Source organism: Erythrolamprus reginae, chromosome 5 (genome assembly GCF_031021105.1).
Source record: "Erythrolamprus reginae isolate rEryReg1 chromosome 5, rEryReg1.hap1, whole genome shotgun sequence".
Taxonomy (NCBI): domain Eukaryota; kingdom Metazoa; phylum Chordata; class Lepidosauria; order Squamata; family Dipsadidae; genus Erythrolamprus; species Erythrolamprus reginae.
In genome coordinates, this window is record NC_091954.1 from 19,400,165 (window position 1) to 19,416,438 (window position 16,274).

Consider the following 16,274-nt stretch of genomic DNA (forward strand, 5'->3'; position numbering starts at 1 on the left):
CCATCACCTGGAAGCTGAACCGAATCCATATGAAAAGGGACAAATAAGGTTACTGCTATATGTCCCACCCTAACACCTGGAGTCCAAGATGAAGTGAATTTATTTAATTTTAAAGAATGATGAGATTGTTTTCAGTGAGTCTCTGGTTGCTCCTTCTGAACATCCTGAGGAAGGGAGTCACAGTGAAGTCAAAGGCATTTTCATTACATTGTTGTCATGGAGTATGATCCACAGCTCACATTAGAGAAACATCTTTCAACTGTGGCGAGGGGGGCGTTTGCCCAGGTTCGCCTGGTGCACCAGTTGCGGCCCTATCTGGATCGGGAGTCACTGCTCACAGTCACTCATGCCCTCATCACCTCGAGGTTCGACTACTGTAATGCTCTCTACATGGGGCTACCTTTGAAAAGTGTTCGGAAACTTCAGATTGTGCAGAATGCAGCTGCGAGAGCAATCATGGGCTTCCCTAAATATGCCCATGTCACACCAACACTCCGCAGTCTGCATTGGTTGCCGATCAGTTTCCGGTCACAATTCAAAGTGTTGGTTATGACCTATAAAGCCCTTCATGGCATCGGACCAGGTTATCTCTGGGACCGCCTTCTGCCACACGAATCCCAGCAACCAATTAGGTCCCACAGAGTTGGCCTTCTCCGGGTCCCGTCAACTAAACAATGTCGTTTGGTGGGACCCAGGGGAAGAGCCTTCTCTGTGGCGGCCCCGGCCTTCTGGAACCAACTCCCCTCAGAGATTAGAATAGCCCCCATCCTTCTTGCCTTTCGCAAGCTTCTTAAAACCCACCTTTGTCGTCAGGCATGGGGGAATTAAGATATTCTTTCCCCCTAGGCTTCCACAATTTATGTATGGTACATTTGTATGTATGATTGGTTTTAAAATAAGGGTTTTTAGCTTCTTTAGTATTGGATTGCCGCATGTTGTTTTTATTACTGTTGTTAGCCGCCCCGAGTCTACGGAGAGGGGTGGCATACAAATCCAATAAAATGAAATGAAATGAAATGATATCAAAGGAGTCTTTAGAAGGGACCCATTCTGTGATTACCTCCACAAAGCTTCCCTTTGTGGATGATGTTCTGGCTTGTAGAATCCCTTTCCAAAATCTGGTCCAAAGATCAGGATAACCCCCACATTAGTTTCAGACAGTTTAAGGCATTGAGAGTGGGATGGTAAGAAAGACTTTTCCAACAAAGCTTTGCACACTGAACCGAACACACTGAATAGCAAAACTGCATAAAGACAAACACATCCATTGAAAAGAAGAAAGTAATCTAATGTTCGCCCAAGTCTTTAGAGCAAATTTTTGGAAAAGGATTATAGCAGTGAGTAAAAAGTAATGGTAGGTGGATATGAAAGGGGAGAATATCTCCAGCATTCTATGCTCTTATCATATCATACTTTCATCTTTTTCATTAAACATTTGTCTCTGTATATCAGCCAAAAGAGGACGGAATTTAATGCCTTTCAGATGAAATCTGTCCTAAAACCTTTATGCATAGTAATGCACAGTGTTTATTTCAGAGCATTAACACAGGTAAATATCCCTCTAAATTTTCTTTATGAGACACTATGTTTTATGGAACAAAAATAATCACAAATGATCTGTAAAGTGTTACACTTAAAAGTAGTCTTGCTATTTCCAAATTTCATAGCATTCTTGCTTACCGCCTCCCAACCCTAGTGACATTATCACCATGGAATATGCAATAAAAATTATCCTCACTTTTTGCAGCCTTTTGTTTTTTGGTCTTCAGGATTAAATGTTCTGTTTAACCTCCATTAAATTCAGTGAAAAACTGCTAGGAAGTTGGCATCAAAAAATTAAGATATCTTAAAAAAAATGATCTGTAAGCTCTTAGTAATAAAAGTTAAGGATAATTTAAAAAGTGTTTTCATTATCTACGATAATAAATAAAGGATTAAAGTTAACGAAAACCAAATTAATAACAACAGAAACAGCAACTAGCCTTATGAATAAGTGAAATGGTGGATAGATTCTATTTTTTAAGGATTGATTATTAATGTTAAAAAAAATCAGCAGTCAAGAAATATATCATTAAATACTTGATAGAGTAGAAATCAAATTTTTTTGGGAAAAGATATTTAGATGCCTTTATTCTATTCTATTCTATTCTAAATTTATCCCTAAATCTCGATCTATTGTGAAAATGAGGATATTTGGCATATCCAAGTGATTGTAACTTTCTAAAAACCACCACTAGAGAGACAGAATGGACAGCTTCACTAATGGAGGTAATAAAAGTTTGATTAAATAAATGTTCCACTTTCACTGCTCATTAGATATTTAGACATGAGTGACAAAATACCCCAATGCAAGGTGAATGTGTAGAGAGAATATATCAAAAATTAAGGGTTTGTGTGTTAAAAGGCAAAGCTTTGATCAATATGTGAAAGAATCATACTATATATGTTGTGTGGAATTTCCTATTATGACAAAATATTTGAAACCCTTCCTGGTGGGTATGATGATTAAGGTACGGGAATAGGATTATACACTTCCAAACTTAGGGAAGCTTCCTTGCATGATTTTAAGCCATTTCTTCTCTCTCAGTCAAGAACAAGTGCGGTGTACTTGTGAAGGCGTTGGATTATGAATTGGAAGACCCAAATTCCAATCTTTCCACCCTCAGCCATGGAGGTTCACTGAGTGACTTTGGGCTAAACCCTGTCTCTCAGCATGAACTAATTTACAGTGTTGTCATCGAAGGAAAAACTAGAAGAGGGATTACTATGTAAAGCATCTTGAGTTTATTTATATTTATTTATTTATTTATTTATTCATTTATATTTATTTATTTATTTATTTATTTAATTTTATTCATTTAGTCCAATACACAATGAGGGTTTTAGTGGGTACATATCTATATTCACATAGTAAAATACATGATGAAGGTTATAGAGGAGATACTCATAGTAAAATATATCTAAGAAATAATAGAAAAGAAGGTATAGTAATAGAACATATCAATGAAAGAATAGAAGAGATATAGGAATAGAAGAAAGTATAGGAGAGCAATAGGACAGGGGATGGAAGGCACTCTAGTGCACTTGTACTCGCCGCTTACTGACCTCTTAGGAATCTGGATAGGTCAACCGTAGATAATCTAAGGGTAAAGTGTTGGGGGTTTGGGGATGACACTATAGAGCCCGGTAATGAGTTCCACGCTTCGACAACTCGGTTACTGAAGTCCGATTTTTCACAGTCAAGTTTGGAACGGTTAATATTAAGTTTAAATCTGTTGTGTGCTGTTGTGTTGTTGTGGTTGAAGTTCCTGGGTGTCAAAAAGGTAAAGGTTTACCTGTCAATTATTTCCAGTTCTAGGAAATGATGCTCATCTCTGTTTCTTGGCTGAAGGAGCCAGCATTGTTTGAAGATAATATCCATGATCATGAGGTCACCATCTCTATATGCCAAAAGCATCAGTGGGATCTGAATCAAAATAAGGAGGACCTTTCCTTTACATTTCCAGCATATTGAGGATGAATGTGGGGACATCCTGGCCGATGTAAGAAGGAAACTGGAACCTATTACCTGTTCTGTCGGGCTCTCTGGTAGAATCCTCCCACAAATTCACAGGTACAAATTTCAGGCACACACACGTTTGAAAATTCAAAACAATGTTCTTTATAAGGAAAATTCACTTAAACCAAGCCCTCTTTTGGTATAGCAAAGAGCACTGGTCTCCAAACAAACTGGTAATTTGTACAAGTCCCTTATCAGTTCTGTGATACTTAGCTTGCAGCTGTGAGGCAATTCACAGCCCTTCTTCTTTCACAAAGTGAAACACACTTTGCTCTGGTTTAGTTTCAAAGTGGGGAAAAATCAACACACAAAAGGTCAAAGTCAGTAAAGCAGTCATGAAACACAACGATCAGATAATCCTCCACAATGGCCAAACCCACAGGCTGCTATTTATAGCAGCCTCACTAATTACCACAGCCCCACCCAACCACAGGTGGCCTCATTTTCTTTGATAATAATCTCTCAGTTGTTGTTGCCTATGCGTTGCTCTCCGCATGCGTGGCTGTATCATTAACTCTTGTTCTGAATCCAAGGAGGAGCTAGATAATTGATCTCCTTCTGAGCTGTCTGCCACACTCTCCTCCTCCCTGTCACTCATGTCTTCTTGGTCAGAGGAGCCTTCATTAGCAGATTCCACCAGGGGCAAAACAGGCCTGCAGCATGTGGATGTCTCCCCCACATCCACAGTCCTTGGGGCAGGAGCTGGGCCAGAGCTAACCACAACACCACCATTGACTGGTGGCCTTGCTCAAAGGCAAAAAGTATTGGAGTACAATCCTGGCTGACAGAGATAATAAAGGAAAATATAGAAAGGAAGCATGGATTATTTTTATTGGGCATAATTGACAAAAATATAAAAAGGAAATAAACTCTTTCATTGCGTGCATTACTACTGCAGCTAGAATAACATATGCACAATTTTGGAAAAATGAGGAAACATCAGAAGATGAGGATATAATTAGAAAAATATGGGATTGCACTGAAATGAACCAGTTAATGAGGAAAACAAAAGAAAACAAAGACATTGAATACTGCTTAGTATGGAATAAATTATATGAATGGCTGAAAGAAAGAAAGAATGGATAAAAGATGAAATAAAACTGTCAATACTTGAAAGAACAACATCAAATCTTTATGGAATATTGTATAGAATAATGTAGAAGATGAAAGAAAAGAGAAAGAACAAGTAATTTATCAAAACGTAAATATATTTGTACAGAGAAAGTATATTGCCTCGGAAACATAGAAACATAGAAGTCTGACGGCAGAAAAAGACCTCATGGTCCATCTAGTCTGCCCTTATACTATTTTCTGTATTTTATCTTAGGATGGATATATGTTTATCCCAGGCATGTTTAAATTACTGTGGATTTACCAACCACGTCTTCTGGAAGTTTGTTCCAAGGATCTACTACTCTTTCAGTAAAATAATATTGCCGAATAATGTATGGACACAGAACTGGATTTAAAAATGGGTCACTTCATTGATATTATTTGTAAAATATTATAAAAGACCTGCAGAAGTAAGAGACAAAAGGAGGCGGAGTCCCTGTCAAAACATTTCTAAGCAACTATGGGCATAGCTCCTTGCTGAGTAAAGGAAGATTTTCCCCTGGCCTGCTGTCAGTCTTCTATGTTTCTATGTGCAGAAAAACAGCTGTTTGGGAGCAATCACGTGTTTACGTGCGGGATCTCCCCCACCACGTGATGGAGCCTGTGCTTCCGGTTCCATCAGCAACACTTCCTTCAATTGAGGTGCTTACGGTAAACACGTGGGAATTGTACTCATATGTGTTTGTCTGTCTTGTTTATCTATGTGTATATAATTTTTTTTTTAAAAAAAATTAAATTAAAAATAAAATAAGGAAGGCCATCTTTTTATTATTAGTGGAATGGGAAATCTGGGATATGTACTACTACTACTACTACTACTACTACTACTACTACTACTACTACTACTTTATTAGATTTGTATGCCGCCCCTCTCCGAGGACTCGGAGCAGCGTGCTAGCTCCGGAATAGATGCATACTTTCCTTTTGCTTCCTCTGCTGGACAAGTGGCTTTCAGCCTTAATCCTCTTGTCCTACCAATATAAGCTCATTTCCCATTTGTTGGAATTTGAGAAGCAGTTGAGGACAGGCAAGGGCTGGATCAGAAGAGCCCTTAAGGCAAAGCCTCAGAGGAGTAATCCGAGCAGCCCTGGGGTTAGATATCTCCGTTGGAAGCCTAAACCTACCACCCTCCCATATAGAAGCATCTCACTCAGCTGCTGTTTGGGGCAGCTGTCTAGGGGCCCACTTGATACTATTGTGTCTGGGTAAGGTGCCATGATTAATCACGTTTTCTTTCTTTCGTATCCTTGGGCAGCATTAACAGTGGTAGACTCCCGAGCATGCAGCGGGCACGTTTTCAGAAGTGTATCATCTGCAGAATTCAATACAAATCAACAACAGCTGCAGAATAATGCAAGTGTATTCATTTTATCCACCGGACAAGTGAGATTGTGGATGTGAGAATGACTTGCCTAAGGTTACTCAATATGAGGGAAATATTTATTTATTTATTTATTTATTTATTTATTTATTTATTTATTTATTTATTTAGTTAGTTAGTTAGTTAGTTAGTTAGTTAGTTAGTTAGTCAGTCAGTCCAATACACAATGAGGGTTTTAGTGGGTATATATCTATATACACATAGTAAAATACATGATGAAGGTTATAGAGGAGATACTCATAGTAAAATATATCTAAGAAAGAATAGAAAAGAAGATATAGTAATAGAACATATCAATGAAAGAATAGAAGAAGAGATACAGGAATAGAAGAAAGGTATAGGAGATATAGAAGAGCAATAGGACAGGGGACAGAAGGCACTCTAGTGCACTTGTACTCGCCCCTTACTGACCTCTTAGGAATCTGGATAGGTCAACCGTAGATAATCTAAGGGTAAAGTGTTGGGGGTTTGGGGATGACACTATGGAGTCCGGTAATGAGTTCCACGCTTCGACAACTCGGTTACTGAAGTCATATTTTTTACAGTCAAGTTTGGAGCGGTTAATATTAAGTTTATATCTGTTGTGTGCTCTTGTGTTGTTGTGGTTGAAGCTGAAGTAGTCGCTGACAGGCAGGACATTGCAGCATATGATTTTGTGGGCAATACTTAGATCTTGTTTAAGGCGTCTTAGTTCTAAACTTTCTAGGCCCAGGATTGAAAGTCTAGTCTCATAGGGTATTCTGTTTCGAGTGGAGGAGTGAAGGGCTCTTCTGGTGAAGTATCTTTGGACATTTTCAAGGGTGTTAATGTCTGAGATGCGATATGGGTTCCAAACAGATGAGCTGTATTCAAGGATGGGTCTGGCAAAAGTTTAGTAAGCTCTGGTAAGTAGTGTGAGATTGCCAGAGCAGAAGCTATGTAGGAGCTACGTAGCTACGTAGAATTTGCTGTTGGACAGCCGATCTACTGTAAATCTCCAGGTGCAAGTCAAATTCCTACATGCTTTTCTATGCTATAGCAATCTGCAGGCACAGAAAGCAGAGGATGGTTTGCTTTCTCTCCATTTCTCTACCTTTTTCTTCACTGGAAATCACAACAGTTGAATAAAAATTATCTGCTTTGTAAATAGAGGGTGCCCTCTGGTGGGTGATTATTTGTTTATTTTCTGCTAGCAACCCCCTCCCATTTTTGATTTTATTTTATTTATTTATTATTAGAGTTGAAAGGGACCTTACAGGTCATCAAGTTCAACCCCCTGCTTCAGCAGGAAATCCTACATCACTCCAGCCAAATGGCAGTCCAATCTCCTCTTGAAAATGTCCAAAGTTGGGGAGTTCACAACTTCCGCTGGCAGGCCGTTCCACTGGTTGATCGCTCTCTCTGTCAGGAAATTCTTCCTTATCTCCAGGTTGAATCTTTCCTTGGTCAACTTCCAACCATTGTTTCTTGTCCGACTCTCTGGTGTCCTGGAAAATAGTGTGCTCCCCTCCTCTCTGTGGCAACCCCTTAAGTGTCTGTATACAGTTATCATGTCCCCCCTAGCCCTTCTTTTTACTAGACTATCCATGCCCAGTTCCAGCAACCTTTCCTCGTATGGCCTGGTCTCTAGTCCCCTTATCATTTTAGTTGCTCTTTTCTTCACCCTTTCCAGAGTCTCTATATCTCTTTTGAAGTGTGGTGACCAGATCTGGATGTAATACTCCTGGTGTGGTCTGACCAGGGCCTTATAGAGTGGTATTATTACCTCTCTGGTCTTGGAGTGTATCCCCCTGTTCATGCAGCTTAGGATTGTGTTGGCTTTTTTAGCCGCTGCTGCACATTGCTGGCCCATGTTTAACTGGTTATCCACCAAGACTCCAAGATCCCTTTCACAGTCACTTATGGTGAGTGTGGTTTCGCCTAATTTGTGTGCATGTTTTGGGTTTTTTTTGCCTAGGTGCAGGATTTTACTTTTCTCTACATTGAACTTCATTTTGTTCATTTCAGCCCATTGTACAAGTCTGTCTAGATCTTTCTGTATCCTGTGCCTATCCTCTGGGGTGTTGGCCACTCCTGCTAGCTTGGTGTCATCTGCGAATTTAATTAATTCCCCCTCTATTCCCGCATCTAAACAAGTACAGGCTAAGGGGAAGTTTGAAATGGACTTTTTAATATAATGGATTTTATATTAACATACTTGACTTTGGCAAAAGTGAATTCCTTCTTCAGATACATCCAATCAATCATTTGGTTCGAGCAGCAGTATATTAAACAAGGGATTAGACAATGTTGTGGCATCAGATAGGTCTGTATGAGCCACAAATCTGAGGACTGCAGCTGCTGGATGGAGAAGAGGCTTCATTCCCAGCTGGTGGGCTTTATGGGCAGGCATCAGGTTAACTGCCTGCACCTTTAATCTGATTGAGTAGGGCTCGTCTTTTGTTCTTCTGGAATCTGAACAAGCCTATTATAACTTTAGAAAAATAAGAACAATTCATTTTTGACATTGTTGTTGTCTGTCTTGTCTACATGCTACTAAACTCTCATGTCTGTAACATTTATTCGGGTGAAATGGCGCAACATACAGCAATTTTTTTAAAACCAAGATTCCTCAAATGGGCTAACTAACAGACTGCATCCAAACTCCAAGACACCATGACTCCAATGAAAATAATATTTGGCAAATTTTATACTGGCAATAACACTTATATACCGCTTCACAGTGCTTCACAGTGCTCTCTGAGAAGTTTACAAATTTATTTTATTTATTTATTTTTTATTTATTCTTTGTCCAATACACAATACATATGGAAGAGAATAGACATTGGGTAATATATATAAAGATAATATGTAAAATAGAAGAGAAAGTATATGAGAGGAAGAAAATATATATAATATATGACATAAAGGAAAGACAATTGGACAGGGGACGTTAGGCACACCAGTGCACTTATGTACGCCCCTTACTGGCCTCTTAGGAACTTGGAGAGGTCAATCATGGAGAGTCTAAGGGAGAAATGTTGGGGGTTGACACTATTGAGTTCCACACTTCGACAATTCGATTGTTAAAGTCATGTTTTTTACAGTCAAGTTTAGAGCAGTTAATATTAAGTTTGAATCTGTTGCGTGCTCTTGTGTTGTTGCGGTTGAAGCTGAAGTAGTCGTTGACCGGAAGGACGCTGCAGCATATGATCTTGTGGGCAATACTTAAATCGTGTTTTAGGCGCCGTAGTTCTAAGCTTTCTAGACCCAGGATAGTTAGTCTATTTTCATAGGGTATTTTGTTTCGAGTGGAGGAGTGAAGGGCTCTTCTGGTGAAATATCTTTGGATGTTTTTGAGGGTGTTGATGTCCGAGATGTGGTATGGGTTCCAGACATATGAGCTGTATTCGAGAATGGGTCTGGCATAAGTTTTGTAGGCTCTTGTCAGTAGTGTGAGATTGCCGGAGCAGAAGCTACGTAGAATCAGGTTAACAACTCTGGAAGCCTTTTTGGTGATATTGTTGCAGTGGACTTTGGCTCTTAGATCATTTGATATTAGTATTCCAAGGTCTTTTACTGAGTGTGGATTGGCTGTGAGAATTTGTTTATTCAGTTCATATATGGGGTTTGGATTCTTTTTGCTGATGTGGAGGGTAAAACATTTGCTGGTTGATATTTGAAGTTGCCAGGTGTTAGACCAATCTGAGAAAAAGTCAAGGTCTTTTTGGAGAGTGAATGTGTTGTCAGTGGTGTTGAAAAGTTTTACATCATCAGCAAAAAACACACAGTTGCTTGCAATATTATCACAGAGGTCATTGATGTATAGGATGAAAAGAGTAGGACCTAGTATATCAGCATGCAGCTCCCAAAAATCTGGGTCCTCATTTTACCAACCTCAAAAGGATGGAAAGCTAGGTTAATTTTGAGCTGGTCAGGATTGAACTCCTGACAGCAAACAGCGAGTTAGCTGTAGTATTGCATTCTGGCCACTGTGCCACCATAGCTCTTATAAAACATTTTATGACATTTTATGAAAATGCCCTGGAAAATAGTGTGACTCCGTCCACTCTGTGGCAATCCTTCAAGTATCTGTATACTGCTATCATGTCCCCCCTGGTCTTCCTTTTCGCTAAACTAGTGATGGCGAACCTATGGCATGGGTGCCACAGGTGGCACGCAGAGCCATATCTGCTGGCACACAAGCTGTTGCCTTAGGTTAATAATAATAATAATTTAATAATAATTTATTAGATTTGTATGCCGCCCCTCTCCGAAGACTTGGGGCGGCTCACAACAATAATAAAAGACAAGGAGAGTAGGGGCAGTTCTAATCTCCGGGGGGAGTTGGTTCCAGAGGTTAGCTCCAACATGCATGTGTGTGCTGGCCAGCTGATTTTTGGCTTGCACAGAGGCTCTGGGAGGGCATTTTTGGCTTCCAGAGAGCCTCCAGAGAGATGGGGAAGGGCGTTTTTACCCTCCTCCGGTTCCTGGGAAATCTTTGGAGCCTGGGGAGGGCAAAACACAAGCCTAGTGGGCCCACCAGAAGTTGGGTAACAGTCTGTTTCCAGCCTCCAGAGAGCCTCGGGGAGGGGGGGGCGGGGGTGGGGGTGGGTGCAGGAAGATGTTTTTGCCCTCCCCAGGCATTGAATTATGGGTGTGGGCACTCGGGCATGTGCGATAGTGAACATGCATGCTCTTTCGGCACCCGAGAGGAAAAATGGTTTAAATGGTAGGAAGAGTTACATCAAATTAGTTTCAGATTTATGAGATACTTCTAGAGCTAAAACTTCAGAAGAGAAGGATTTAGGGGTAGTGATTTCTGACAGTCTCAAAATGGGTGAACAGTGCAGTCAGGCGGTAGGGAAAGCAAGTAGGATGCTTGGCTGCATAGCTAGAGGTATAACAAGCAGGAAGAGGGAGATTATGATCCCGCTATATAGAATGCTGGTAAGACCACATTTGGAATACTGTGTTCAGTTCTGGAGACCTCACGTACAAAAAGATATTGACAAAATTGAACGGGTCCAAAGACGGGCTACAAGAATGGTTAAAGGTCTTAAGCATAAAACGTATCAGGAAAGACTTAATGAACTCAATCTATATAGTCTGGAGGACAGAAGGAAAAGGGGGGACATGATCGAAACATTTAAATATGTTAAAGGGTTAAATAAGGTTCAGGAGGGAAGTGGTTTTAATAGGAAAGTGAACATAAGAACAAGGGGACACAATCTGAAGTTAGTTGGGGGAAAGATCAAAAGCAACATGAGAAAATATTATTTTACTGAAAGAGTAGTAGATCCTTGGAACAAACTTCCAGCAGACGTGGTAGATAAATCCACAGTAACTGAATTTAAACATGCCTGGGATAAACATATATCCATCCTAAGATAAAATACAGAAAATAGTATAAGGGCAGACTAGATGGATCATGAGGTCTTTTTCTGCTGTCAGTCTTCTATGTTTCTATGTGGACTAAGAGTCAGCTGATCTCGATCTGATGGTCTAGAGCAGCGGTGTCCAACTTCGACAATTGTAAGACCTGTGGACTTCAACTCCCACAATTCCCTAAGGCTTACTGGGGAATTCTGGGAGTTGAAGCCCACATCTTAAAATTGCCAATGTTGGACGCCCCTGCTCTAGAATTTTGACCACATTCCTTTCACCCCAACAAAGTCCAAAAACATAACTGGATAATATGAGGTGTGGAAAGGCTAACATTAGGGAATATCTGTTTTTCAAAAGCAGATATCTGTTGGTTGTTTTTCAAAAGCAAATATCTGTTGGTTGTTTAAAAGCATCAATATGTTGGGAAAGAGTAATTCAATGTCATGATCAGATGGTCTTTTATAACACCTCTCCCATTTGTCTTCTGCCTCAGTTCCCAAGCAGGGCCAAAAATACTACTGTTCATCTTTACTAGTAGATTTTGGCTCTGAAATTTAAGTCTGTAACTCTTTCCATGTTTTTTCAACTCTTCCGCAGATGGAAGAATTCAGAAGGCTCCTACTCTGTTTTCTTCACTTTGAAGACGTTCGCTTTGCAACAATAAATTCCTCCATTGCACAATATGGCATTTTCATAATTTAGAATCCAGGTTTCCTGAGGCTTGAGTAAAACAGTTCAATCATGGGCACATAGACAAAATAATAGTAGGAGATGGTATTAAACTTGAATGTTTACCGCAAAAGACTGAACTGTGTGTCAATCAGGGGTGAAATTCAGCAGGTTTTGACAGGTTCTGGGGAACAGATAGTGGAAATTTTGAGTAGTTCGGAGAATCGGCAAATACCACCTCTGACTGGACCCAGAGTGGGGAGGGAGTGGAAATTGTGCAGTATCCTTCCATTGCCACACCCACCAAGCTATGCCCACCAAGAGATGCTCAAAGAACCGGCAGGGAAACTTTTTGAATTTTGGCCCGGGTGCCAATAATTACTCAGAATGTAGAAAGTAAGGAAAAGCAAGTGTGAAGAATACTCACTTCTACCGGCCGAAGCAAAACGAAAAACATAGTACAGATAGTCCTTGACTTACAACTATTTCTTTATTGACATTTACATTGGCTCTGAAAAATGCTCCATGACCCCTTTTCTGTTCTGTCGGGCTCTCTGGTAGAATCCTCCCGAAAATTCACAGGTACAAATTTCAGACACACACACGTTTGAAAATTCAAAACAATGTTCCTTATAATGAAAATTCACTTAAACTAAGCCCTCTTTTTGTATAGCAAAGAGCACTCGTCTCCAAACAAACTGGTAATTTGTACAAGTCCCTTATCAGTTCTTAGATATTTAGCTTGCAGCTGTGAGGCAATTCACAGTCCTTCTTCTTTCACAAAGTGAAACACACTTTGCTCTGCTTTAGTTTCAAAGCGGGGAAAAAGCAACACACCAAGTTCGAAGTCAGCAAGGCAGGCACGAAACACAAGAATCAGATAATCCTCCACAATGGCCAAACCCACACACTGCTCTTTATAGCAGCCTCACTAATTACTACAGCCCCACCCAACCACAGGTGGCCTCGTTTTCTTTGATAATAATCTCTCAGTTGTTGCTGTCTATGCATCGCTCTCCGCAGGCGTGGCTGTATCATTAACTCTTGTTCCGAATCCAAGGAGGAGCTAGATAATTGATCTCCTTCTGAGCTGTCTGCCACACTCTCCTCCTCCCTGTCACTCATGTCTTCTTGGTCAGAGGAGCCTTCATCATCAGATTCCACCGGGAGCAAAACAGGCCTGCGCCATGTGGATGTCTCCCCCACATCCACAGTCCTTGGGGCAGGAGCTGGGCCAGAGCTAACCACAACACTTTTCATACCATTGTTCTAGGGGTGGGTTGTAACTTACCACGCTACCGGTTCGCAGGGACAAAAAATGCCCCCCAAAGCCCCCCAAAGCCAAAAACAAGATGGCAATGCACATGCAGTTCCGGAAGCTTAGCTTCTGTGCATGCGCAGAAGAAAATAAAAAACTAGAAAAAAATCCCACCCCCAATTCGAAAAAATAACACCCCTCCCCAGAGGGTTGCTACTGGTTCTGTGACATTACTGTGACATCTCCAGTGGGTTGCTACCAGGTGTGGGCTACTGCCTGGACGTGTGTGTGTGTGTGGAATGCAGTTGGGTAGCGAAGATGGAGCTCCACCACAGAGCACCTAGTTTGCACTGAAAGATGTTGTCCTGCATAAGCCACGCCCACAGTGTGGTAGTAAAAATTTTGGTAGCCCTTCACTGGTTGATACCAGTTCGGGTGAACCAATCCGAACTGGGAGGAACCCACCTCTGAACTGTTCTAGGATCACTGGGGTTGCATGATCAAAACCAAGACGTTTGTCAATTGGCATGTACTTGTGATGGTTGCCGGTGTCCCAGTCATGTGATCATCTTTTGTGACCTTCTGACAAGGAGTTAATGGGGAAGCCAAAGTCACTTAACAACCGTATCGCTCACTTAGAATGGGATGGGATGGAAGAGAAGAGAATTCTTTATTGGCCAAGTGTGATTAGACACATAAGGAATTTGTCATTGGTGCATATGCTCTTAGTGTACATAAAAAGACAAGAGACATTTGTCAAGAATCATGAGTTAACAACACTTAATATTTGTAATAGGGGTCAAATAAGCAATCAGGAAACAATCAATATTAATAAAAATCTTAAGGATACAAGCAACAAATTACAGTCATACAATCATAAATGGGAGGAGATGGGTGATAGGAACAATGAAAAAAATTAATAATAGTAGTGCAGACTTAGTACATAGTTTGAGAGTGTTGAGGGAGCTATTTGTTTAGCAGAGTGACAATGTTTACGAAAAAATCTACTCTTGTCTCTAGTTGTCTTGGTGTGCGGTGCTCTGTAGCGATGTTTTGAGGGTAGGAGTGGAAATAGTTTATGTCCAGGATGTGAGGGGTCAGTAAATATTTTCATCACCCTCTTTTTGACTTGTGCAGTGAACAGGTCCTCAATGGAAGGCAGGTTGGCAGCAATTGTTTTTTCTGCAGATCTAATTCTCCTCTGAAGTCTGTATTGGTCTTGTTGGGTTGCAGAACCAAACCAGACAGTTATAGAGGTGCAGATGACAAGCTCAATGATTCCTCTGTAGAACTGTATCAGCAGCTCCTTGAGCAGTTTGAGCTTCCTATGTGGCGCAGAAAGAACCGTAGAAATGGTGGTAGACTTTAGGAGAAACCCTTCCACCCTTCCACCTCTCACAATACTAGACAACACAGTATCAACAGTAGAGACCTTCAAATTTCTAGGTTCAATCATATCTCAAGATCTGAAATGGTCACCTAACATCAAAAACATCATCAAAAAAGCGCAACAAAGAATGTTCTTTCTGCGCCAGCTCAGGAAGCTCAAACTGCCCAAGGAGCTGCTGATACGGTTCTACAGAGGAATCATTGAGTCTGTCATCTGCACCTCTATAACTGTCTGGTTTGGTGCTGCAACCCAACAGGATCGACACAGACTTCAGAGGAGAATCAGAACTGCAGAAAAAACAATTGTTGCCAACCTGCCTTCCATTGAGGACCTGTATACTGCACGAGTCAAAAAGAGGGCGGGGAAAGTATTTACAGACCCCTCACATCCTGGACACAAATTGTTTCAACTCCTACCCTCAAAACGTCGCTACAGAGCACCGCACACCAAGACAACTAGAGACAAGAACAGTTTTTTCCCGAACGCCATCACTCTACTAAACAAATAATTCCCTCAACACTGTCAGACTTTCTACTAAATCTGCACTTCTATTCTACTAGTTTTTCTCATCATTCCTTTCACCCATTTCCTCCCATGTTGACTGTATGACTGTAACTTGTTGCTTATATCCTAAGATTTTTATTAATGTTGCTTCTTCATTGCTTATTTGACCCCTATGACAATCATTAAGTGTCGTACCATATGATTCTTGACAAATGTATATTTTATTTTATGTACGCTGAGAGCATATGCACCAAGATAAATTCCTTGTGTGTCCAATCAGACTTGGCCAATAAAATTCTATTCTATTCTATTCGTTGTGGTTTTTTTATGACGTTTTTGATGTTAGGTGACCAACTACAGTGATTCAATTAACAACGTGTGGAAATTAAAGTTTGTAAAATGGGGCGAAACTCACTTAACCGCTGTCTTGCTTAGCTCAAATGTGGTCTTTCACCAAAGATTGCCTGTAGTGCACGCCTAGGTCCGAAAAATTTATGTCCCTTCCAAATTCTTTAAGTTGGCCACTCTGAATTCAGGACAAGGAGGGGGGGGGAAGAAAAAGACATGCGGGAAAAGAGGCCAAGTCTGTATGTAGTCTGAGGTTACATTCAGAACTGTCCTCATTCAGAAATAATGTGATGATGCTAGCAGAGCCAAGAAGACGGTTAGTATGGAGTGGCCTCCAAGTGGTATTTTTAGGGACAGCATTTACACTTGGCTCAGGTACAACTGACCAAAGAATGTATGTCATTTCCACTTCCTGGCAGATGATATGCATGCATTCTTTCTCTCTCTCTCTCCTCCCTCCCTCCCCTTCTTCCCCTCTCCCCCAGCTCCCTCTTCCCCCCCTCCCCCCCTCCCTGAATACCTAATTTAAAGGACTAAGGTTTATTTAATCAGTTTGTACCAGTGGTGGGATTCAAATATTTTCCTGGCCGTTCTGTGGGCATGGCTTGGTGGGGCGTGGCTTGGCTTGGTGGGCGTGGCTTGGCTTGGTGGGCGTGGCTTGATGGATGCGGCAGGGGAAGGATACTGTAAAATCTCCATTCCCTCC